General features: G+C 42.4%; 1 long non-coding RNA gene across 1 annotated transcript; it reads right to left on the reverse strand.

The window, feature by feature from the left end:
- Nucleotides 1–3,341: 3,341 nt before the first annotated feature.
- LOC109311772 lies at nt 3,342–19,526 on the reverse strand. Its single transcript, XR_002101610.1, has 3 exons — nt 19,354–19,526; nt 3,746–3,912; nt 3,342–3,480 (listed from the first exon to the last, which is right to left on the reverse strand). It is a non-coding gene; the product is annotated as an uncharacterized LOC109311772 (long non-coding RNA).
- Between the last annotated feature and the right edge of the window lie 3,792 nt (nt 19,527–23,318).

Consider the following 23,318-nt stretch of genomic DNA (forward strand, 5'->3'; position numbering starts at 1 on the left):
CAGAGCCTGGAATAGGCTTCCCAGAGAGGTGGTGCTCTCACCTTCCCTGGAAATCTTCAAGAGGAGACTGGATAGGCACCTGGCTGGGGTCTTATGACCCCTCCCACCCCCAGTGCTCCTTCCTGCCCATGGAGGGGGGTCAGACTAGATGACCTGTCTAGGTCCCTGCCGACTCATTGATTCTATGATTCTAAGATTAATTGTTTGTAAACTGGATTCTAGACCAATGAGAAGTGCAAGAGGAAGATCTTGATGGCAGTTGGGAGAGGACTGAATCTAGTGTGAACTAGTCCTGTTCTGTGAACAGCTAAGTGTTTCCAGTTGTACTCAGGTTTCCAAGAAGCCCTTAGTCCAGAAGTTCTTGCCAACAGTTATCTCAGTAGACAAATGCAGCTTTAATGGAAAGATGACTTCTTTTCTAGTCCCTGGCCCCTTCACATTCCCCCTTTCTGTCCCCATGACTTGTTTTACCTTTCCTGACTCTTATCCCTCTCTCACCTATCTGTGGGATTTCTGCTTCTGGTTGGATTTTTTCCAAGTCTTTTTTCCTTCTGGTTCACTGAAAAGATCTTTCTTACTTCAGTCAGTCCGGCATCCCCTTCTCTGGAACTCTAATATGTGTATCCCTTTTCTTACTATCCCTGGATGCTGGTCTTGCCTCCCCGTAGTTTTTCCCTTTTCCAGTTTGGCAGTGCTCTGAACCTGCCATCCTCCACCTCACCTCTGGGGAAACCATGGGCAACTGGTGCCTCCTGAGTCTTAGCGGGGCACCAGATCACTGACAAGGAGTGGGGGTCCCCCAGTGGCCGATTACTGGCAGGGAGGGGGGTCCCCCAGTGGCTGAGCCAGTGGTGAAACCGGTGAAACTGGAAGTGCACTTCTGGTGGCACTTCTGGTTTTGCAGCTGGCACTTCCAGGGGGGTGTGGCCAAGCTCAGGGGGTGCACATGCACCCATGTGCACCCCCTATGTGTCACCAACAGTGTAAACCTACTTTTTTCTCTCAGATTTCAGCAGACATGCAGTTATGCAGATGTTGCTACAGCTCAGCTGTCTCACATGCATTGAAAAAGGTGCCCAGAGTTTATGTGAGATTGCTTTTGTCTGAAAAGAGAACAGAAGTTCAGTTGGCACAGACCAGTGGTTCTCAAACTTTTAGATTCAGGGTACCCTTCCATAACTTTAATTTGGCAGCATGCCAGTTGAGAACCACTACTGTGCTGCCCCAGCTCACCTCCAGTTAAGTGGCTCTTAACTGAAGTCCTGCTGCCACCACTGACTCTACTAGGTGGAACTGCCCCATATATTTCATGCACACCCAGATAAGCCTAAAATCATCAGCAGCACATGCTCTTATTGCAGCCCTTCCACCTGTCCCAGGTGTCTCTTTGTTTGGAAGGAGTGCAGGGAGTCAGACCAGAAAGGGCTATGGCAGGACCAGGCACTCCTGTTTGCTTTAGGGTGCATGAAGCGCTCTGGGCAGTTTCACTTGACTGTAGCAATGGCAGTACCCATGCAGAGCACCCTTGAAAAGGTTTCATGACACCTTTGGGTCTCGCAGAACCCTGGCTGACAATCATGGGCATTGACACACAGGTGTTGCAGCTGCCTCTGCCCTGCTACTTCTTGGTTGACTCCATGCTCTCTCTCTTTTCTTTCATGTTGCTCTATATTTCACCCAAGGGCAATGCGTGGGGAATGCACATGGGTGCATGTGCACCCCCCTGAACATGGCTGTGCACCCCCTGCAAAAATGTGCTGCCGACACTGTTGGTGGCACCTGTGGGCAGTTGCTGCTTGACACCCCACCAACGACACCACCGGCAGCATCTGCAGGCAGTCAGCAATCCCCACTGGCCACTGCTGACACTGCCAGTGGCACCTGTGGGTGGTCGCTGACCCTTGGTTGGCACTCAGCACCACCCCCGCACTGCTGCCAGTGGCATCTGTGGGAACTCCCCACTCACCACTGGTGTGCTCCGCCACTTTGCTTCCACCACTGCTAGTGCAGCCGTGCCCCGACCAGCTGCCGCGGACACGCACCATTCATGATTTCACCCCTCTGTGCTTTTTATTCAGCCACTTCTCCCCATTACACTACTTGCTGCTTCTGAAAGGCAGGGAAGTAATGCCCTTCTCAATGCCTCTTTCTTCTATAGGTATATGGCTTGCTAGCAAGAAAAATGTATTTTGTTGTAGAAGTGAAACCACATAGCCAACAACTGCATAATTCTGAGAGATTTAGTTAGATGACTGTTAAATAACTTGTCCTGACTTTCACTTCTAGAATTCTTATTGTGGGTCTCCTCCAACTGCTCACTGTAGATCCAAACAAGATGTATAGGACATCTGAGGTGGGCCTGTTCCAATTTTCCCTGGCACTTCAGCTCCTGCTGCTCCAGTTACAACAACAGAGACAGACATGGGGAGAAGTTGTCATTTCAGAGACTGAAGATGGGGAAGATTTCAGAAGAGAGACTATATTTCTGATCCTGGGACATGATTCATTGGGGTGCGTGGGAGGGGGGGAGGGCGGTCTGAATGGAAGGACAGGTTCCTGGAAGGGCAATGGGGAGGTGAATCTCTGATTAGATAAGACCAGTTAATGGAAACTCAATGGAAAAAGAGGATTTCTGAGACTGGATGGGGGCAAGAACTGATCTGGTAGATTCAGAATTTGTACTTCATTACACTACTATAAATCCAGAGTATAGCAGTATCTGGTTTAAGTGGCTAAACTTAGAGTGCTAAATATATCTTTTGATATAATATGCATTGATTAGTGCACTGGCACACAGAGAACTAGGACCTTTTTATTAGAAATAGTAGGACAAACATAAATAAAGAACAAGTACAAAAATAATCATAATCATAATTACTAATGGATAAACTTCAAAAGATTGTTGCACTGGAAAAATATCCTCTGGCTATAGCATAATTTTGGCCCTCTCAGTATAGTTTCCAACAAGTTGCTTTCCATATCACCAAGCCTGTTGTTCAAACTGGCACCTCAAATGCACATAACAGAAGTCAGAGTGACAAAGAACTTGGTTAAAGGAGAATCTGAACTACTTTACTCTATAAAAAGACAATGCCTTCTTGCTTAAGACTGACTAATAATGTGAGGAAAAAGAAATAGCACAAGACTGGGTGTTTCCAGTTTGATCAGAAATGGGAAGAAGTGAAGATTTCATTAAACCTCTTCTAGCACAGTCATCAAAAACCCACAAACAAACAGTGGAAAACTGAGTGATGACCCTGTCCTGCCTTCTGCCTAATGAATTCTATTATTATGCTAGAGATAGTAGTAGGAATAAAAAATAATGTGATCTTTACCTTGAAAGCCATCTTTAAACCTGGATCCATTTGGTAAGAATCCTGGAGTGTATTCCCTGTAGCCCCCTACATAAAATTGACTGAAGACATTGAGTCCAACCAGGCTCCCTGGAGAAGTGACAGTTTTATTCTTCTGATCATCCACCTTTTAATGAAAAGACTTACATTACTTACAACAAAGGAAATTACTCTCAACAGAAATTTCGCACTACTAAACCATTTCAACCTTGGAATCACGTCCCTGTTCACAAACATCTGGCATCTCTTTTGCTTCCTGGATATCTTAATGAAAATATATAAGAACAGTGTAATTTTTTAAAACCATTTGTTCTTGCAGATGCTTAGCATTTTATTCTGATGGTATGTCTATATGCACTAAAACTGCTTTTATTTCAATAGCTGTTCCTTACCTTCAACCAGCCTTTACGGAGAGATCTGCCCAGATGTATCACATGAACAGTGAGTGTCAGGTTGAGTGGTTTACTAATGATAGTGGCAGTGCCAGAACCCAGGTTGTAGCTGTACACTACCCTGCCATTGCGCAAGCCTAGGACCAAGAAGTCATCTCCATTCAGACCTGAAAGAACAAGAACAGCCTGGCTATTTATCTCATTTTTATAATCCATTTGAGCTATAATCAGTATTGTATTCCATGGATTGCAATACCAGAAATCTTCATTATTCACAATTATTATCCTATCAATAGTCAACTATCCCTTAAAGGAGATAATAGTGTACTTCAGGCCCAACCCCTCTCTCCCATTGGCAGAAATTGGCAATTGCAGTCTGTACTCAGTGGTGAAGCAGCATATAGCGGAGAGGGGTTTGGGGCTGAAAGACACCTCTATAGGTACAAGAACAGCCTGGGAGTGTACCTTAAAGGAACATCTGACTGAATCTGGGGTCAGGTGTGTCATATTTATCCTGTTTTTATCATGTTTCCCAACACTTTATTGTAAGCTCCTCAGAGAAGGTATTGTCTCTTCTTATTTGTTTATTCAGTCCCGTTGGTGCCCTGATATCAGTTAGGATTTCTTGGGCTAGGGACAGACATTAAAAAAGCCTGAGCCTGAATTTTGATTCAATCTTTGCAGGTTGGTTTAACCTGGCTAGGCTAAATGGGTTTTCTAACCAGACAGACTTCCCAGAAATGCAGGCACATGCCTGCAGTGGCTCAGGCTAGAAGCTGGGGGAGGGGGGCAGTGGCAGCACTTGAGAAGCCCTCTCTTTCCTTGTATAGAGCTGAACAGAGGGGTGTGTGGCCAGGCCCCATGATTAGGGAGGGTTCCCTCCTCCCCAAACAGCTCAGCAGGGAATGTTTATCACCTCTAACTCAGTGTCACCCCATTAAAAAAACAGAGAGACATCATCAGGTATCTGTTGATTCTACCTTTGTCCTGTGTGCCACAGTTCAGAGGTAGCCAGCATGTGGTCTGCTGTTTAATGCTGAGAGGTGTCTGTGATGGATGGGGGAATGCCTGCTTAGCAGAGGGAATGGGGGAGCAGAAGCCAGGCAGGTGCCTGCAGGGACTGCTGACGCTGCAGCCAGGGAGCAGAGGGGAAGGCCCAGCTCTGCTGTCGAGAAGAGAGACCTGCCCAGCCCAGAGGGCATGCCGGGATGCTGGGGTAGTCTGATTTAATTTAAATCTGGGATAGACATTGCATAAACCAGTTTGAGCCGAATTAGTTAAATTTGATACTACATTCAACCAGGTTTATCTCAAACCAGTTTATGTGCACTGGTTTATGTGTTTATAACTGGTTTATGTGCACTGATCACTTGAAGTGGTTTATGTGTAATTTCTGTCCCTAGCCTTGGTGCTATTGCATCAATTCTAAATTGGAAGAAGCAACAAAGGGGTTTCTCCACAATGCATAATGATTTACTGATTTTCACCTCTGCTTTCTGCAGTATCATTATTATGAATAGAGTGCTAAAGCTGAATTATGTGCCCCTGTGGGATCTGTCATGTCCTGATGAGGAATGTCTTACATTTGGAAGCTTGTCTAACTTTATCCCAACCATATAGTTGGTCCAATAAAATACATGTCCCACAAAAATCCTTGCCTCTCTACCAGGAAGCCACTCATTTCTAGCAGATAAGAATTTATTTTCATATATTTCTTGCCTTCATTTTATTTTGTATTTAGTACTTATTGAAACTAGTAGTAAAAAGTATAATGCTAGCCGTAATGCTTTCAAATGATTCAGAACCAATTTTCATTACATTATAAATGTGTCTATGTACATTTCTCAGATAACTCAGAATGTGGCTTAATGAGAGCATTTGAGATGATTATTGATTATGTGATGCGCACAATTTCTGTTTAATTTAATTTAGGAAGAGTCAGCCACTGTCTCACAACAACTAATGTAAGGCTATGGCTCAAACTTGTTCTTAATTATAGAAGTAAATTAATCTTACTCTTCCACATAGTTGTAGTTCTTTACTGGCTGTAAAAGTTCTTAACAATGAAACAGCAAGATGTACAACATATAAATATCAGTTTAAAGATGTAGAAAAGATCATACAGGTTACTTTTTACAAACAAGTGAAATGTCATTACTACAATTAATAATTTTCTTAAATTATCTAGAAATACACTATTTATACCAGGGGTGGCAGGCTTATACCATGAATGCCACAAGTGGTACAGGCAGCCTCTGTATGTGACATAGTAGACTGGGGAAAGGACAGGCAGCACAGTGGCAGGGAGCAGAATGCAGAGGATTAGATCAGGGAGTACAGGACAGGAAGCAGAAAGCTGAGCAGTAGATTGGGTAGAAGAAAGGGATGAGAGTGACACTTGGGGAGTGTGTAGGGCTAAACTGTGGCATGCCTGCCAAAAAGCTGACCCCCACCAATATGAAGGATAAATTAGCATTAAGGTCAGATATTTATTGACATAAAACAATTCTGAATAATCATTAATATAAATAATTTTGCAGCAATTGATAATAATTGTGCTTTTAGGGCTGCCCCTAGTCTTTTGTGAATATAATTTAACTGTAGAAATAAGAGAAATTCATTTATAGATATCATTTAGAGCTATCTTTCTCCAACTGAAGTTTAGGACAAATTCCCATAAACTTCAATGGAAACATAATTATGGTCATAAAATGCAATTGTCTCCTGAAAAGTGATTCTACAAAAATGGCATGTTGCCATTAAGTAAATTGAGACGAGAACCCAGGTCTCCTCCCTTCCTGCTGACAGCTCTAAGCCACTACATGCCTTGTTACATCATAATTTTAGGCTGCTTCTGGAGCTCTTAACCCCTGGTTTGGCTGCGTGTTAACACCTTTTAAGTAGTTTACGGCACTCATTATTCATTTTAAAGTTACGTCACTCCAGGGTAGGATTATTTCTAATCCACTTAATTTTGATCCAGTTCCATTAAGATGTGGCCACTTTCCAAGTTGAAGTTTTCCAGCATCCCAAGATGCAGTGGACCTTTCTGAGTCAGGGTGAGCAGGGATGCTCGGGTGCAGTTTGCCTCCCAGGCAGGTTGGGCAGGGCAAGTGCCACAGCCCCAGAATGCTTGGCAGCCATGGTGCTTCCCACTGCCATTTGGACAGGCTCACTGCTCCTCCTGGCAGTGGTGCAGGGGGATGAGCTCTGGACAAAAAAGGATTGGGCATTTTGGAGCTCAGGTGGTACCTCAGTAGCCTCTGGGCAGGGGTGGAGCAGGAGGGAGAGCTCTGGAGGAAAAAGGATTGGAAAAAGAGCTTAAGCAGCAAGCTGCTCTAGACAGCAGTGGGAGGCACCGTGGCCACCGGGCGCTCCAGAGCTACAGAGATGGCTCTGTCAGGCAGGAGCAGCAAGCTGGTCCTGACCCTATCTTCTAGTCCTACCCTAGCTCACTAAGCCTCTAGAAGCAAGTCACAGTCATGAGCCAGAGATGGTTTTTCACCTTACGGTGTGACTGCTCCACTAAGTTGAACAATACTAATTTGACTAACATTTGTTTGCCTTACAGCATAAGATGTATGTAACAAAGCCCTCCAGTATGGAATTAGGCTTCTTCTTGTTGTCTATCCTGATAGCATGACTCTTGTGTTCTGGACCAGCCAGTAGCCAAGGTTCTTTAACAGGACGGATGGAAAGTGCTCCATTCCAATGGTTTCACAGTTTGGGATGCTGGGAAGCCCTTTGGGCTAAGGAAGCGCTGTAACTTAGGTCTCCCATTGATGTAATCAATTCGGTAATGTTAAGGATGTGCACTAACACCACTCCCGTATCTTGGACTGAGAATGACTCTGAGAGCTGTATGTTGTCTTGGGCTAAAAACAGGCAACTGATTTAATGTGGCTCAGAGTAGTCTGGGATATGACTTACATTTAAACAGATGCAGCATAGTTATTTACACACAAGACTTAAACGGTAATTAATTCAAATTAGCTGCAGTGGTTTAGAGGCAAACTGTTAATTTGGATAATTCACAGGTTGTCCGTCTGTAAGGTCTGGGGGGTTTTGCAAGATAAAAAGCTTAAATTCAAATCAAGCTGGTCATCTGTTTTTAACCTTGAAGACAATGATGTGGGTTAGGTGTCCTGGTGAGGTATATCCAGCCACAAGGTCCAAGGAGGAACAAGAGTTCAGGTGTAGGCCCGTGTTAAGCATTTCCTATTAGCTAGCTCTTGGCACCTTCCTGGTGATGAGTGTCTCTATCAGTGGTTCTCAATATTTTTAGATTCTAGATACCTCATTAAATTCAAAGCTTTTGTCAGAAAACTCTAGCTTTTATCTTTCACTTACTTTCTGACTTTCTTGTGGAAAAACAACAGAGCAATTCGTCTGTTGCAAAAACTCAGAAAGACCACAAAAGGTCAAAATGTTTTTGCTACCATGAATTTCTAGCATCCCTGGTTGATACCCCCTGGTCTATGGGGTACTGCTTTGGATTACTCTTTGGAAGTAGCTAACTCTCCCCTTTGATTGCACAGCTATCCTAAGTACCTAAGTCTTTTGATTTAGATCATCCACCTGGGGCAAGGTATTTAATTTTCAGATGCTATAATGTCTAAGTGAGAGAGTATAGGAGAATTCTTTAGATCTGAGTGTTAGTAGTGCCTTTGCCTGCAAGACTAGGGTAAGGATAATTATGACTTTTTTCTCTCTCCCCCCCCAAATTCTATTTTAAACACACAATCCTAAAGATTTTTTAAAGTTATGGCTCTGATAATAACACAAGATAAGTAATTAACAGATTTCAGTCAGTTCACAATTTCACATAGCTTGGAATCTTTTTAAAGCAGAAGATACTAAAAATTGTCAAAATTGATCAAAAGGCTTCCGCTGACTTCAGTGAGAAGGGGTTAATTGTGTTAGGCAAGTCTCCATAGCTCTAGTTCCAAAGTCAGCTTCATTAGTAGTTAATAGGCCATCAAGGAACCAAAAACTATTTCACATGCTTGCACATCAGGTGAACTCTAGAAAAGTACCTGAAGAGACTCCCTGCAGTTTCTGGTGGCTGAGAGGCACTTGAAAGGAGGACTTTACATTTGAGAGATGCAGGGATTTTTCGGGTGATAGTTTTTATTGGACAAACTGCATGGGTGGGATAAAGGCAGACAAGTTTTTGAATGCAAGGCATTCTTTGTGAAGATGAAAAAACATTCCAATCATGCAGTTGGTCTAAGAAAAGGTATCATTCAAAAAAATCGTCGCTTCTCACATAATTCCTACAACATCACTCAAACACTACCATTACACTTGAGAAAAAGTCCTGAAAAGGGAGATTCCCAGAGATGGGCGGGGGGGGGGGGGGGGGGGCAGGAAGGGAGCCTAAGAAGCTTGAGAGAGAAGAGCCAGGGCTGGTTTTCCTGACAGACTGCTTGGACTTCGGGGTGTAAAGACTTTGCCTGTTGTATTGTGCTTGACCAATCATGGTTGTGTTGTTTATAAGAGATGCCTGCTTTGCTGCAGTCCCATCCACGTGAAGAGGTAAAGTCCTTCTTCTGGAGCTGAATCAGACGGCAAGACTCTGTGGGGGACATGGATGACTGGGGGGGACAGGGACCCAAAGGCTGAGTCCAAGGAGCCAGGGGCTTACCTGTTTGGGAGCTATGCTTAGCCTGGCTTCAGGGGGTAGTCCAAAAGACTGTATATAACTGGGGGTCCCAAGCAAGCACTCCTGTGGGGAACATATAAGACCAACCTATCTAAATTCACTACTAAGTCTTTTGGTTACTGAACAACATTGAATTCTACTCTCACTACTGATGTGACTTCATTGATGCTTTGGAATTAAGGGCCTTGTCACAATATACACTTACAATGTGTTTTATTTAGATTGTAGTAAGAATTACTGGGAGTTAGAAAGATTTATGAGCAGTTGCATGATGCTTCATACCACAATGAAGTCTCGAATCCACTCTGCTGTGGTGGAGGGTTGGGACTGTGACTGACAGGCACCCACGCTGGACTGGAGCCAGTTGCAGACTCCTCTGTGCTTCAAGGACTGGGACTGATAAATAGCTGTTTTTCTGTACCAGCCTCAGCACTGCACCATAGTTTCTTGATTGCCTCTGTGGAGCACTTGGACATTAGCTCTGCAGATCTGGAGATGCTCCTTGTTGAAAAAAAGTCCTAACTTTGCTATACTATGATAGCACTTAGCACATGTTTTACTGCTTAAATGCTTATTAACTGCTAGTGTTTTATGTGTGGTTAGTATGTGCCAAGTGTAATATATAGCAAGGCCCTAAGTTACATATTACATTTAGACCATACTAAGGGCACTTAAAAGATAAGTATCTGCATGTTAAAGCTCATTAACTTGTGCTAGGGGCCCTCTGAATGTCTAAAATTATGCCACTTCAGGCAAGGGTTAACGCTAGGCTGTGCTATTTAGCCTGTGTTAGGATAACTTTTAGTCTTTTTTGTGGGGATAAAACAAGCAATTTACAGTCCTCCAACATTCCAGGATGCACCACTCTCCTCCCCTCCCCCATACTCAGAGCAGGGGGAGCTTGGTGTCCTGAGCTTGGTGTCCTGGCTCCAAGCCATGCCCTGCTCTCCAGTCCTCTAGTGGCAAGTCAGAGTGATGGACGCAAGAAACAGCATTAATCCTTAACTTTGATTTTGTTATTATTCCAGAGACTTGGTGGGAGTGTCTATAAGTTCATTAATGTGCCTTTGCTACTGCGCATTAAATTTAATACCTCTACAGTCCACTGCATATTAAGTTGTTTCATGCAGATGCGCCCAGTATGGTCTAAGCATAACAAGTAACTTCACCCACACATTTATACTGCCTTTAGTGACAGGGAATTGGTAAATGATGGAGGGGCTTGATTTCAAGTGGAAGGAAATGCAGGCAAGAAGAACCAAGGACTATGGGTTCTAGGGGAGACTTTAACTTAGAAATTTACTCCCACCCTTTTCCAGAATAGTGGCATTTAATGTTTTCAGAGTGTGTAGAACATTCTCTGAACATTTTCTAGATTTTCATTTTAGGAACCATTTATTTGCAAGTCCATGGGAAATTATTTGATTTCATTAACCTTCAGCATTACACAGTCTGTTATCAGAAGAAATCCTTCACAAAAAGATTATTTTAAACTAGAGGAAAAGACAGACAAGTTCAGTTCTTATGCATCACAAAGAGGGCAATAAATGAAGCTTAGCAGTATCTGGTTTAAATGACTAAAACTATCTCTTATCATCAAACTCCAGAGAAGTCAAAAACATATACTCTTTTAATCACACTCCATACTTTAGATCAGGGGTTTCCAAAGTTTTTACGCTGTGGCCTGGCAAACTGCAGCCCAGAAGTGGCTGCAGCCTGGCAAACCATGGCCCAGCAGTCACAGCTGACCGTGGCCAGAGTTTCCAGCTGGCAGACAGGTAAGGATACCTCCTTACCTCTGGGTAAGGGGGTGGACCAAACCCTGCACTACCATGGGCCCTGCAGAAGAAGCCATGGCCTCTCTGCCCTGCTCTGGGGGGCCATGGTTTGCTAGTCCACAGCCACTTTCTGTCTAGCATGCTTAAGGTTGCAAATATCATACCCCAGCAGAACTCTAATTTGGTTAATATGTTACTTAATCCAGAGTTGTTTCATAAAGGGTTGGTCAAGTTTTGTTATGTTTGATGCATACAGTAGGAACAAGTCTTTTTTCCCATCCTGTCATCTAGAGCTGCTAAATCTAAACTAAATGCTAAATACAGGAAGTCACTGATGGTTCTGTTAGGCCAGGCTATGTAGCATTAGTTAGCTAGGTCCCTCAAGTGATGGTGTACTGACCTAAGTCATTTTTTGCAGATGATTGCCTTTATAATGGAAAAGGTAGCTGTATGTACTTATTTCATTTTATTCTCTATATATACGCAATGAAAAGTACCTAAGCAAAGCAGCATCAGTGTCTGAAAAACATCTTAAAAGACGATCTAATGAAAATCAGCATCTCATGTAGACACTTTTTTTGTTGTAGTAATAATTAAACTGCACTGTTGAAAAACCGGAACATAATTATACTGGTACTAGGATACTGTAGATGAACACGGGAGAAATCTGTTCTTTCTGTTCACAGGCCAACCCTCTGAATAGTGTCCAGAAAGAACTAATAAAACTATTTGACGGTTGTAAGCAAAAGACTGCCAACACTGGCCTTCAGGGTTTAATTATATTTTATAAAGGCATAGAAAGGTCATTTTAGAAAGGTCTTTGCAGCAGCATGATATTAATGGCACTTTGTAACAAACTTGAAAACGTTATAATGATCAAAATAAATTGTAATATCTAAACATACTGCTGAACAATAATTTTTCTCAACACTCACTGGAGGTAATCTTGTCATTGAGATAAAATGACTGAATATCTACAGTGGATTTTTAATGCTTCCTATATGATTGCACTAATCTATCATAATAGAGGATTATAGGAGGAGCAAACAGAATAGAAAGAGGATAAGAGTCACCAGAACACAAGTTAAGGAAGAAAATAAGCCTGCCTGTTGGCTTCTCAAGGAAGATGGAAGCTTATTTTGCCAGACAGAAGATTTGAACACCCATTCATTAAAATATGGTTTTTATTAAAAATTCTGTGATTCTATGAAAAGGGGGTTGGGGTTGGATTGTAGTATGTAATGGAAATCTAGAAATGTATGGATGCAGAAGGTATTTAATTAAGAAAAGGAGAGAACAAGGTTGGACCCACATTTATTTAATGGTTTTGGCCCATATTCACATAGGAACTTAGGTATGGTAATGCACTGTCAGCTCACTTAAATGTTGGTTGTGGAGTTCTGGGAGTAGAGCCCCATACAGTGAATGGGAGAGTCAAGCATGTCACAGTGAGAGTCAGAACAGCCAATATGCTGAACAGGAGGCAGCTCTGCAAGCTAACAGGAAACACTGAAGTGCAGGGCGTGCTGAAATTCCACCTCTCTACCAGACTCTGAGGGTGAGATGTATAACTCAAAACGGCCTCCTGCATTTAGTCATTGTTTTGTGTACAGATCCCTGGGGTTATTCCTTTAAGTGTGCTTTCAAGTTGGTAGGAATGGGATGCACCTTAGTGTAAGGAAGACATTGGTGGAGGTAATTTCAAAGCCATTAGCTATCCTCTTTGAGAATTCCTGAAAGTTAGGCGAGGTCCTGAATGATTGGAAAAATGAAATATAGTGCTCAACATTAGGAAAAGGAAGAAGGAGGATCTGGGACCTTTCAGACCAATCAACCTGACCTCTATATCTGGAAAGATCATGGAGCAAGTTCTCAAGGAATCTACTGGGAAGCACCCAGTAGAGAACAAGGTGACCAGAAACTACCAGCATGGATTTATGAAGAGCAAGTCATGCCTGATCAACCCGATCTGCTTCTATGATAAGGTAACAGGGTCTGTGGATGGGGGAAGAGCAGTAGATACGATATAACTCAACTTTAGCAAGGCTTTTAACACTATCTCTCATGACATTCTCATTAACAAACTAAGGAAATACAGACTAGATGGAAGTACTGTAGGGGCGATACATAACTGGTTGGATCATCATACACAATACATAGTCCTCAGTGGCTTACTATCCAGTTGGGAGTAGTGTAAAGAAGTTTCCCAGAGTGAAGTGAAGTTTCCCAGAGTTCTGTCTGGGGTCCAGTACTATTCAGTATCTTAATGATTTGGCTGATGGGATACTGTGTCTGTTTACTATATTTTGGGGTGACAGCAAGGTGGGTGGAATTACAGACACCCTAGAGAGTAGGGATAGGATCCAAAATAACCTGAATAGATTGAAAAAAATGGTCCATAATCAACAAGATGAGATTCAACAAAGTGCAAAGTCCTGTACTTGGAATGAAATAAGTGCATGCACAAAAATAGACTGGGGATTGAGTGGCTATGCTGCAGGACTGCAGATGAGGACTTTGAGGTTACAGGAGACCATAAACTGATATGAGCCAGCCTTTGTTGTGTCCTTGTTGTGAAAAAAGCCAGCAGTGTACTGAGTTGGATTAACAGGAGTGTCACTTAAAAATCAAGGAAAGAGATTCTTCCCTTTTTTCAGAACAGGTGAGGCCTCACCCGGAAGAGTGTCCAGTTTTGGGCCCCACGTTTCAAGAAGGATGTGGACAGATTGGAGAGAGTCAAGCACAGAGCAACAAAAATAATTAGAGGCTTGGGAAAACATTCTTATGAGGAAAGACTGAAAGAACTGGGTAATTTAGTATGGTGAAGAGAAAACTAGGGGGGATTTGATAGCAGTCTTCAAATACCTGAAGGGAGATTATCAAGAGGATAGAAATGGGTTTTTCTCTGTGACTGTAAGGGACACAACTAGGAACAGTATCCTCAAGCTTCAGCAGGAGAATTGTAGGTTGGAAATGAAGAGGAAACTTCTGACTATGAGTGTGGTCACACATTGGACAAGCTACCTGGAAAAGTTGTGAAATCTCCATCCTTGGAAATTTTTAAGAGCATGTTAGACAGACACTTGGTTGAGATGGTATAGTCAAGCTTGAATAGGGAGCTGGACTAGATGACCTTGGCTAAGTATAGAGAGTCAACAACCCTGAGGCTGAGTCGATTCAGTCTTTGTAGGTTAGTCTAGGCTGCAAAAATTAAACTGAGAAACAACTGGATACACATTTACCTTTGATTCAGGAAATGCAGCCACATGGCTGCAGTGGCTTAGGTCAGAAGCCAAGGGGTGTTAGGCCATGGTGGTCTGGCACTTAGTCTTCCTGCTACCCCTCAGGCCTCTGGAATTTGTAATCCAGCATCACAGAAGCAGGACTGCAGGGTTGTTCATCACGTCTTCTGCTTGCTTCCAGGTGCCTCTGGGATTTGTAGTCCACAGTCACAGGGAAGCCTCAGGTGGGAGATGGTCTGTGGCAATGCTTTGGGCCACGTGCAGTAGCAAAAATTTAGGCACCTGTGTAACTTTACTGATGAAAATTTAGGTGCCTAAATGGTTAGGAGGGGCTTTTGTGGGTTATGGTTTGGGATTTAACCATCAAAATTCTGCCTAAGTACTTTTTTGATTCTGGCTTTTCATTAGTTAATTAGAAGAAAGAAAGGGAAGAATATACTGATGTAGTGCATGATGATGCTAACTTGGATTAATAAGAAGAAAATAAGAAAGGGGATACATATACTAAGTATCAAGAAATTTCCTGACAGAAAAAAATCTTACAGGAGGTAAAAGTACCTCCCCAAGAGAAAAATGGTGGAAGTTTATTTGCATAAGATAATTAAAAAAGGACTTACTGAAACAACAGCATATCTTCTCTATGGAATAAGAGAAGTCCTCCTAGCAAGAAATGAAGTTTTCCTGCAGATGGCTAAAACAGTTTGCTAAATCCTTGCACTTACCTAGTTTTAAAAATAGAGAGTTAAAGCTGCTATACAGAGATTTAAATGGTCTCCATTTATTTTCTAATTTTACTTCAAGTTTGTGTTCTGGTGCCCTCTGATGACTGAACGTGGAATTTCATGGAAACATATGTTATAAGAACCCAGTACAGTACTGTTGTTTTTCGTAGATGTATCATGAGACTAGATGTTCTGGTTAATGAAAATATTGAAACATCACTTCAAAGTCTTTTTTTAAAACTCAAGACAGCCAAAGATAGCTGTGAGAATAATGACTAATCCCTATATTGACCATTCAGCAGTTTTTTTATGTAGAATACCGTATTTCCCTGAATCCAAGATGACCCTGAATTTAAGACGATCCCCCAATTATTAGATTCCTGAAGTGGAAAATTATAAATTTATGTCCGAAATGATGTTTTGGGAGGGTTGTCTTAAATTCATCCCCTCCACCACTGTTACAGGGAAAGTAGTGGCAGGGAAAGCAGCAGCTGGGGACTGGCAGCCTATCCCACAGTCTTTGTCTCTCCCTTGCCACTTATCCCCTGTGCCTGCTCCTCTGCTGCCTGCTTCCCCATGTGCTTTCCACTTCCTGCCACTCGTCCTCCTCTGGTGCCTGCCCATCCCTCCCTGCCTTTGCAGTCACTCTGTCTCTGTCCCTACCATGGTGGAAAGGCACACCTGGCCAGTAGCAGCAACTTTGGCTCCAGCCCCAGTTGGGGCCAGGATCAGAGCCACAGCAGCTCCCCCACCACTCCACATCCCTCTTTCCCACGCTCCACCCTGCTCTGTGTATCCCTTTTCCCATGCACCACATGCTCCATTCCCATGTCCCTTCCCTGCACTCTCATCATGCCATGCTCACCTTCCCCTGCACTCTTCCTTATGGTCCCTTAACACTGCACTCATGTTCCCCTGTGCCCTTCCCTGTGTTTCATGTGTCCCTTTCCCCTTGCCAGACCCATTTCTTCACCCATGATCTTCATGCTGCCCCTTCCCCCATGCTTCCCCACCACACCATGTGTCCATTCCCTGTGCTGCTCCGAGCATTGCACTCCTCCCTGCACTGCATGCCCTCTTTCCTACCTCCTTCCCTATGCCCCGCTTGCTCAGTGTCTCTTCCCCAGACAAATCCTCTGCTGCCCTTAACCCCATGCTTCCTCCCCACACCACACATCCCCTTCCCTGTGCTCCCCACTGCACTGTCCACTCTCCTCCACTCCACACACCTACTATCTGCCACATGAGCCACCTTGGTCTCATCCAGACCTGCAGCAGCTGCTTTCCTGGCCTAAATCTAAGACAAAGGTTCCCTGCTCTCTCTCTCTCTCTCTCTCTCTCTCTCTTTCTCTCTCTCCCCGCCCCCTGCTGCTGAATAAACCCATGTAATTAAAAGAGGACTTACTACAAAACACAGAAGGGTGAGTAAATCTGTCTGTATATGTGTAATATAGGCAAGACAACGTTCATATTACATGCGTGTTTTAGTGAAATTCTAGGCAATTCTTACCATTTATTCCATTTGTTTACTAACTGTATTTTCCCCATCCCTTGCAATGAAACTGAACACCTCTGTCTTATTTATGCTTAGTCACGTTTCTTAACACTTTCAACTTGGAGTCATCTACACTTGTTCACTTTGTGTGAAATTGAGTTCCTCTCACTGAAAGATTGTTGAAATAGCACTGAATGTCTGTGACCTCTTCTTGTCCTTAAAAAAGGAGGTATGAATATTATTTAGTGTTTGGACAATACAAAATACTACCTGCATAGGTGATAGATTGCCTAACACCACATTCAGATTGGTGAGCTGAGTCATTTCTAATAATGATAAACCCAGTACAGCAAATGGCTCAAAGCTGTTTATGCCCATAATAAGTAGATAGATTGGGTGGGGTAATGTTCATCAAGAGTGAACAGATAGAACTCATGAAACAGCACTATTGTTGAACATGAGTACCGCTAAATTGATAATGACTGCAGTTTAGCTAGTGGTAAAGACCATGTTTTGAGCCAGCTGAGAAACCAAAGCCTTGAGCCTTCAAGCACTAGATAGCTATTTAGCATTGTAAATCCTGCACTCCTTTAGATTAATTTTAAGCAGATCTACCTAATGCTGGGCAAATTCCTAGTAGAAATGCACGAGTTAATCCTTGATGAAGTCAGTTTGGTTTGCCTAACAAATTACTGAATTAAGTTAAACTGATTTAAAACAAAAGCTAGCTAAAGCAAGGCATTTGTCACTAATGCAAGTTATTCTTGTTCATGTGAAGTCATCTATCAGAGTAAACAATGAAGAATTAGATTTTTTTAAAATCAGAAAGTGAATTGAAAGTGGCTGTTTTATCATGAGGAGGTAGAGAAGTAGTTCCAAATAGTCCAGGAAACTTGAACAGTAGAAGAGAGGGGAGGAGGGGGAGATGCAGAAAAAATACAAAAAAAAAAAATGCTAAAAAGCCAAGTGTGTTAAAAATAGTGTGTTTCCTATTATTTTCTCTCTATTTCTTATGTCTAGCTCATACAACAGTGCATGAAACCTTCCCAAACATGTTTTTAAAATAGCTAGTTTTGAAATCTCACTCTCTTAAAACTACAAAGAAGGGTTGTTCACCTTTTTATCTCCCTGGAGCATTACTTTTCCTGTTAACTGAAACTATATTTGTGACCTATTGACTTATGAGGAAAGACTAAGGGAACTGGGCTTGTTTAGTCTAGAGAAGAGGAGACTGAGAGGGGATTTAATAGCAGCCTTCAACTACCTGAAGGAGGGTTTGAAAGAGGATGGAGCTAGACTGTTCTCAGTGCTGGCGGATAACAGAACAATGGAGCAATGGTCTCAAGTTGCAGCAAGGGAAGTTTAGGTTAGATATGAGGAAAAATGTTCTCACTAGAAGGGGAGAAGGGTAGTAAAACACTGGAACAGATTGCCCAGAGAGGTGGTGGAAACTCCATCCTTGGAGGTTTTCAAGTTCTGGCTAGATAAAGCTTTGGCTGGGAAGACCTAGTTGGGGGTGGTCCTGCTTTGAGCAGGGGGTTGGACTAGATGACCTCCTGAGGTCCCTTCCAACCCTAATTTTCTATGATTCTATGAAAGACATACAGGTTAGGTCACTGACATTACTAAGTTTAAATCTGAAGAAAGATTATCATACCAAATGACAAAAAGCAACCCATGCAGAAAAGCCCAAAGAACAAAAGTAACAGAAATGAGTTCCAGGACAGCATATGAGACAAATAAAGAGTTTTGATCAAAGTAACTCTGAAATCCTCTCTTGTCTATGACTGAATTTTTTTTCTGAGATTTTTTCACTACCGATATTGCAGAGCCCTAATGGGTAGGAAAATGTGGGAATGTTCATGTCAGTAGGGAACCACATATCTCTGTAGACAGTCTAGATGTCAAAATAGTAGAAAACGTTAGCAAATGTTGGTGGCTTGTCTATACCAGCCTTCTCAGTGCTCCACTCCTGAAGGGACTGCACTCCAGTGCTATGGGGGAATTCAAATTAAGTCTAGTGTAGAGAACTCCACAACATTCAATAATGTACTAACTGTGATCATGTTTAAGCATGGTTGTTTCTTTAACGAGTAAAAATATATATTTTTGTTTCTTGTTACTGAGTTACATGAATGTAACAAGTATGGCTCTAATTTCAGCGTGGACAGGGCCTGATATTTAGGTAGCATTAGTTTACATTATATTAACTTGAGCTTCAAGACTAGAAGATCCATGGTTCTACACTTGGTCTGCTACCCAACAAAGGGCTTGAGGCACACAGGCTTGTGGACTGATTTTCAGACACAAAATGGAGTACCATGCTGGGATATATTCCACATCTGATCAGAATGGGGCCAAAATAAATAGAAATCAGTTATCAAATTTGTGTTTGTGGTACAAAACAGTAAGAGAAGCTTCACTCTATGCTTTCCCTTTGTTTTATTAATAAATCTGGGAGCTTTTCCAATCACCATAAATTACTATAATTCTTTTTATGAAATCACTGTATTGTTTGATTCTTTTGATTGATGTTTATTTATAGAATAATTTTATTGAAATATTTTCTCTTAATAAAATATATATTCAAAACACAAGCGCACAAAAATAAATCTATGCATACTTCACTCTTCCAATACTAAGTACGTTGTTCTTCATGGTTTAGCATGCTCCTAAAGAAAAGTTAAAAATATTAAAACAACTCACCTTGGCCCTTGTGTCCAGTGAAAAATATCAGGTTATCTTGTAATGCTGAGTGGTGATTTGCCAACAGAAATTTTAGGTGAAATTCATAGTAGAAGCTGATATTTGGGATTGCAGAATAGGCTAGAAATGAAGTATAGCCAAAAGCATCTATGCCACTGAAGCTGGGATGGCTAATATTGATAGCTGCACAAAGAAAAAGAAATTAAGTTTTAGGGCAAATCTTTCTAAAATGTATCTATTAAGGTCTATGTATAACAGTTTATTTTAGTGCTTATACATTATAAATGGTGCTAATTATTTATTGTTGTAATGCTACTATTGTGTATATACACACATTTATATACAAACATATATAGGCATATTTGTGTATAAATCACCTTCTATTTGAGTCTAACCACTTAGCTTTTAGGCCATAATAAAAGAGGGTTATTTTACAACAGAATTATTGGCAAATGGAGCCACCTGCTGGCCCCTAAGAAGTATTTTTTTATACATAGAAACAAGATTTACTCACAGCTGAAAGAAACAGAAGTCCCAAAGGAAGTTCTTCAGTTCATATTAACACTGTCACTCGTGTGCGCGTGCGCGCGCATGCGCGCGCGTGTGTGTGTGTGGAGAAGAGTGCACATAAGAGCATATTGTGGAGGCTTAAGGAATGCACAGACAAAATAAAATACAAACAATAGCTCCTCTGGTAAGTAAAAGCTAAACTGGAACAACTTGCCCTTGAATGAAACAGGGCAAAGTGCCTCTTATTTAGCTTTCACTTACCATCACAGACAGATGAACATCTATACCACACTAAGTCCCTGCTCCCTTTTAACTCACCATACTTTTTCATTAGTTCCTATACACTAAATATTAATGGAACTAGATGTCCATAATAAAATTAAATAGATGAAAACAGTTCAAGGAACTACATATTTCTGTTGTCTGCAGACTGACCCTTGCTGTATCATCTGAGTTATTTGACACATAAAGGGAAACGATCCATTAAAAATATTCAAAATTTTAGAATTTACAAAAATTAACAATAATTTTTTCATAGACATTCATAAAGTCATAGACATTAGGGGCTGGAAGGGACCATGCAAGATCATCAAGTTCAGCCCCGCTGCCATTGACTCTACCCACTAATTTTTATGATTTTTTAAATTTTGGACTGTGCGTTCTCAGGAAAATGAAGGAGATTTCCTTGTGACAAGCTTTGAACACAAAGACCAAAATTAAGTCTGCCATTTGTATATCCTTGCTTCTCCACAGCTGCCCCTACTGCTGAATATTCACGTGACAGAAGATACATATTGTCTGAACATGGAAAGAAGTACATATGCAGACTTTGCCATGATTATCCACACCTCTTGCACTTCAGACATGGATTAATCCACATCCAGCTAAACTTTAAACCTGTTTGAAAACTGCAGCAAGTGCATCCTGTTCTTTAAACAACATTTTATACAAATAACACACTATGAGTTGCTCTGAGATCTTTCATGACTCTCAGAAGATTTTCTCCTACTCCAGTAATCCCCTTTCAGGTCTCTGGGCTTTAACAGTCACCTGCCTTGGGATGGAAATGGGCAATTCTCTCACTCAAGAGACTGGGTCCTGGTTGCAATCCATTATGACTCATTTGGATGATCTCATCATATCTGACTGAAATTTGGACCCTACAGCACTGGTCCCTCCAGAAGCAATGAAGTAATCGGTGACCAAAATGCATCCTTAAAGCAAGGTATCATTTACTTAACACAAAGGCCACGTAAGAAGAAACAGATCTTAAACAACAAGCTAGCTAGCTATACACATCTGCTTTTCCTTAATACTTAATGTTCACTGGATTTGGGAAGGCCCAGCTCTTTCTTAGGGCTCCACAGTGGCGGCCAGCTAATTTCCCTGTTACAGCTCATTGACACTTATCTCATGTAACTGTTTCATTCTTTTCATCTGAGAAGTAATTCTTAGCACTTTACTATCCTTTTGTTTCTAGTTCCCAGGCTGACAAAAGAGGTCGTTACTTGGACCTGGATCCTAGGAGAAGACAAGGTAAAGGTGTACCTTATAGATTAACTGAAGGATTTCATGAGCAACAGATGATGAAGTGAGCTGTTGCTTGTGATTCAGTTAGTCCAGCGGTGTCAGATATGGGGCCAGATGAAGGTTGCTGGGCTGGTCTGTGAACTGGATCTGGCTGCACCAGAGCCAGCTCTGCACCAGAGTCAGCCCCATGTGCCACATGCTGTACGTGTGGCCAGTCCAGCCCCATGTGCTGCATGTGTCAGCCCCTCTCCAGGGCTTAATGTACACATGGTGATTGGGGTGTGCACTGCATGGGGCACCCTGACAGTCTGGTCCTGCATGTTGGCTCTTGGGCTAGTTTGGATCAAGCTTAGGCTGTACACGCACACTAGAGCCAGCACACAGAGGCTGACATTGGGCACACGATGCATCTGGTTCCCTGCCAGATCAGCCCTGCATGCTGCCTCTGGCACAACCTGATCCTGACCAGCTCTATAGTCAGTGCACTGTGCCAGTCCATGTACTGCTTGTGGAGTGCAGGGTTGGTCCAAGGCCCACGGACTGGATCATAGGTCTCCATGGGCTGGATTCAGCCTGAGGGTTGTGTGTTTGACACCCTTGGCTGTATCCCGATGTGCAGGCACATGAGGTTTGTGGCACTGCAAACTTCTCTGTGACACCACAAACTGCATGCCTGGCATGTTACGATGTGCCCTGCATTGCATATTTGGAGTGCAGGGGAAAATTTTGCTACTGGGAAATCCCAGCAGCAAACCCCACTCCAACAAAACGTTGAGAAAAAATGCAGCATGGCATACATGACAGAAGCATGCACGAGCAGACACAGAGACTTAGTCTTCCAGGGAGAAACTCTGGCTGCTGGCCAGAGTTTCTCCACTCCTTTAGTTGTGCCCTAGGTCTGCCAGCATGCTGGGAGCCAGGAGGCGTGGGGAAAGGGTAGTTTGCCTGACATTGGGCAATCTGACCTATACCAAATTACACATGCAGGGAGGTGCACTGCAGCAAAGAGTTTTTTTTTGCTATTATATTAAAAAGTACTATTTTTGCTGCTGCAAGTGCGGATAACTCAGGGGGTGCACATGCACCCCCTGAGTTATCCTATAAGATTAATTTTCTGCCTGACTTCAGACTAACACAGATCTCTCTGGATCCTGGGAGTATATAATTGATTTATAATTGCTACCACAAGTGCTTCCCTGAATGCCACTTAACTGGGGAGCCATTGTGGTAGTTAGTCATAATCGTCTGAAGCTGAATTAGTGCCTGATAAGTAAGCTGTTCCTAATAAAAGCTCAAGCCTCTCTGAACAGGGTTGGTCTCTAAGGTGCCACCCTGCCCTACTTTTGCTTGGGGAGTCACTGTATCACCTCCCTATTTGTCCTACTCAACGCCTCCTACTCAGCTAGATCAATACATGGATAGAAGAAAGTCTTATGAACTATTCTACAATGACTTTCTCTCACTAACAAGAAATTAGTATTCTCAGTGTGCTGTTCTTTCAGCTAAGAAACAAAATCTACTGGTATTCATGGGAGACGAGACAAAGGAACAGTGGCACCAACTTCACAATATTGGATTTTTAATCAAATAATTGAAACTTGGTAGTAGCAAAACTTGACTTGCTTCCAGGTTTTGCTGTGCCACCTGTCATCTGTGCTGCTGTCTATAGCATGTCTTAGACTATGGATTCTCTGTTTGGGAGGAAGTCTAAACTGCTTCTGCAACACTCTTGAAATTCCCAGTGAAAACTAAGTTGCATTCCTCCACTTCCACTTTGTGTACACCAAACCCTGATCTATTATCCCTAATAATCCTAAACAATGAGGATTATTAGGGATAATAACTCCTGCTTTTGTGATCTTTGTCTCTGGCTTGCTTGAGATGGGTGCTGGGCTGTGTCCCTAGAGTGTCCTCAGTGCCGGGAG

Source organism: Crocodylus porosus, unplaced genomic scaffold (genome assembly GCF_001723895.1).
Source record: "Crocodylus porosus isolate Cpor-Errol unplaced genomic scaffold, CroPor_comp1, whole genome shotgun sequence".
NCBI classification, from domain to species: domain Eukaryota; kingdom Metazoa; phylum Chordata; order Crocodylia; family Crocodylidae; genus Crocodylus; species Crocodylus porosus.